This window comes from Nyctereutes procyonoides, unplaced genomic scaffold (genome assembly GCF_905146905.1).
Source record: "Nyctereutes procyonoides isolate TBG_1078 unplaced genomic scaffold, NYPRO_anot_genome, whole genome shotgun sequence".
NCBI lineage: Eukaryota > Metazoa > Chordata > Mammalia > Carnivora > Canidae > Nyctereutes > Nyctereutes procyonoides.
Genome location: NW_026575020.1, coordinates 36,354,668 through 36,358,053, shown reverse-complemented (window position 1 = coordinate 36,358,053; position 3,386 = coordinate 36,354,668).

The window sequence follows — 3,386 nt, the reverse complement described above, 5'->3', positions numbered from 1 at the left end:
CTGCAAATCACGGGGCCCTGGGCAGAACTCATCTCTGTGCCTCTCTTTTCTCATCTGTGAAATGGGGAGAATAATGACATCTATCTCATAGGACCAGCATGAGGAGCTAACAGACTGGGACCTGGTGTAAATAGCTCAGCCCGGCATGCCTGACACATGGTAAGTGCTCAGTAAATGGCAGCCCCCAGACAAGCATCAGCTGAGCTCCTGCCCTGAGCCAGGCGTGGACGCCCGTGCCAAGTGGAGGGCACAGGCCAAGCCCCCGTTCACTCTCTGACCAATGATGGGTATCTACCTCTTTTCATACTTGGACCTCTGGCCTCTCCCCTGCCTCTCTGCTGGTTCCGGAGGCCCCTTCCTGTGTCCGGGAAGTCCATTCTGGCAAGGCCAAGGCACTCCCATGACCTCTCATGATCTTCCAGATTGGGAGAGCTTGCAGAGCATGTGGTCCTGTGCTATCTCCGGCCGCCCCCACGCACCAGATGTGGAACCGAGGCTCAGAGATGATGGTGCTAGCTAGAGGCCTGACTTCTAGCTCAGTGTTCCTTCCTTTGGTGTGCAAAGGGCTGGGGGCTCCATGAGGACAGGGAGCATGACTGCCTTGTTTACTTTATGAGCCCCAAACAGGCCTGGGACCTGTGAATGAATGAATGAATGAATGAATGAATGAATGAATGACACCAGGACCCACCTGCCTCCCAGGGCAGCATCCCAAGAGAAGCCCACTTTGACCCCCTGCCCCGGTGAGGTCAACAGACCAGGACCAGCCCAGGGGAGGAGGTTGCCAAGGTTGCCAATGGTCCAGAGGCTTCCAGAAGTCTCTTGACAAAAGGATCAAAGGAAGCAGATGACAGGAGGGCAGGAAATGGCTGCAGGTGGGGGTGGGGGGCACAGAGCCCCCTGCCCAAGCCCAGATGAAAGAGCCACAGGAAAAGGACACAGATGGAAGGGCCATGGGGGGTGGGGGAGGACAGGATGCAGATAGAGGGCCTCAGCCACTTCCTTTGCGCAGAGGATGGACCTGAGGGTCTCTCCCTCCTCCACCTCCCCCTCCAGTACAGGGTCTTCCTTTTTATCCCCAGCTACCATCACCCAGCCCGGGCCCCCAGCACCCAGAGGACACTCAGAAAATGTTTGTGGATTCACTGTGTTCATGAACGAATGAAAGCTTTTATTAGCCAAACCTGACTTCTCTAGTAGTAGAGGACAGAGGGTCAGTCCAGTTTTGAGATCAAGTGAAGAAGCAGCGTCTTGCTTCTGGTCACCTAGCAAGTCAATGACAGAGTTGACATTCAAATCAGAGTCTTTCCAAGTCTGTAAACTCTGCTCTTAGATACACAACCTCAGGCTGATGGCAAAACACCTTGCTCATCCATCCGCCCATTCATTTGCCCATCCATTCATTCATTCCACAAGCATTTCCTAGAATCCTTGTCACGCCGAGACCTGTGCCGGGCACTAGGGTACTGCGTGAATGAAATAGTCACAATCCCTGCTGGCTTGGGATTCCTTGTCTGGAAGGCAGTGTTCCACCCACAGGATTAATTCATCATGATTGTGGAAAGTGTGAATGCTGGGGTGCAAAGCTGGCATATGTGGAGGACCTGCCCCATCCATCCAGGGGCCTCTGAAAAGGCTTAGGATGTGGACAGCAGGAGGCATGGACAGGTGGCAGGCAGTCAAGGACTGTGGAACGCATGGAAGAAAATAATTGGCATAATCCTGATCTAAGCAGGCATCATTCAGTGAACCTTTTCCCTCCACAAACACCTTGGGTGGTTTATTCTATAAATCTTTATAGTAAGATGGAGATGCAGATGCCCTAATCATTCCCATTATAATCGGAGAGGTCAGTGATCACAGCTGCTAAGAGGCAGAGTCAGGGTCATCTGATCAGGGGGTCGCAGCTCCTGACACTGAACCCAGCGTCTGCAGGAGAAGAGACCCTTCTACTCGGTGGCTGGGGGGAGCTGGACCTGTAGGGACACAGCACACACCTTCCCATGTCATCTGTCAGTCCTCCTAGGGCTGGAAAGGGCTCTGAGTTCAGAGGAGAATATTTAAAGAGGGAATGCTTCTGAGCTCAAATCAGCTGGTGCTGCGTTTGGGGGGACAAGGACGCCTGTCTGGTGTCCTGACCAGCGTCCGAGAGCCAGAACATAGCAGAGCGGACCCGGCCTTGAGCCACAAAGCAACAGAGGTTGCCATGTTCCTCAGAGGCAGCCGGGGGGCAGGGCTGCAAGGGCCCCAATGTCACCATTTCTCCTTGTCTCTGAGCCCTGAAGTAAAGGCTGTTTTCCTGTTTCTTCCTTGAAGAGAGACAGGAGGCCTGAGATCCTCCCTGGCCTGGGCTGTTGGGTGGCTGGGGTTTGCTGTCTCTCGGTGCTTCTCCTCATCACCTAGAAGGTGGAGGGCATGGGATGGAGGCCCCCACGAAGCCACCTGAGCCACCCCAAGGTCCCTGGATCCCTTGGGAAAGTGAAAAGGACACACTTATGATACCAATTAATGTCACATATTCCCTGAGCACGGCCGTATATCTAGCCCTGTGCTGAGTGTCTCCCCAGAGTATCTCCTTGAATCCTACATGGCAGAGACTGTCGGCTGTTGCCCAGTATCCCTTCTGCCATCTTCCCTTTAGTAACAGAACATCCCCTCTGGGGTTTTAAAGAGGTCCAGGGCTGCCAGGCTAAATACTACATATCCCAGGCTCCCTTGCATGCATGGCCATGTGATCTGTTCTGGCCAATGGGACACAAGCAAGGTGTCCAAGCACCTTCCAGCTTCCCTTAAAAGGAAGGGGTGGTCTCCACCTCCTGGGTCTTCCCAACACTCCCAGGAAGGATTGGAGAGGGGAGACGGTGGCCATCTTCCACCCTGTGGATGGAGGCAGTCCCGCACAAGATGGGAAGACAGAAGGAGCGTGGGCCCTGGACCAGCTCCCAGAGCGGAGCCCCCTAGACTGACACACCAAGGAAATCAGCTCTTCTCTCCTCTAGTTCGGGTTCCTTGGGTTCTGCTAGAAGAGCTAGGCTGCATCCTAACAGACACCCTGAGGCTCCCACAGGGAAGTTGGTGTTAGCTCGGAGTGGCCAAGCCGACCCTTTAACTCAGGCCAAGGAAGAGTGACCCAGAGCCTGTGCTTGAGGCCGCTGAGCTGAACACACAGCTGCACACAGGTGACGGCTCAGTGAATGACTTCCAGGTGGACAGATGAGGAAATAGCCTGGGGTGCTTTCTAGGGAGGATCTAACCCTGGAAGAATTGATTGTTTCGGAGCCCTGAATTTGAGTTCGATTTCCCTGGGAGGAGCTGCAGCTCCTACTTCTAATTTCTACGCCCAACATTCAAAGATGATCACTTTGATAATGTCTTCCGGTTTACAA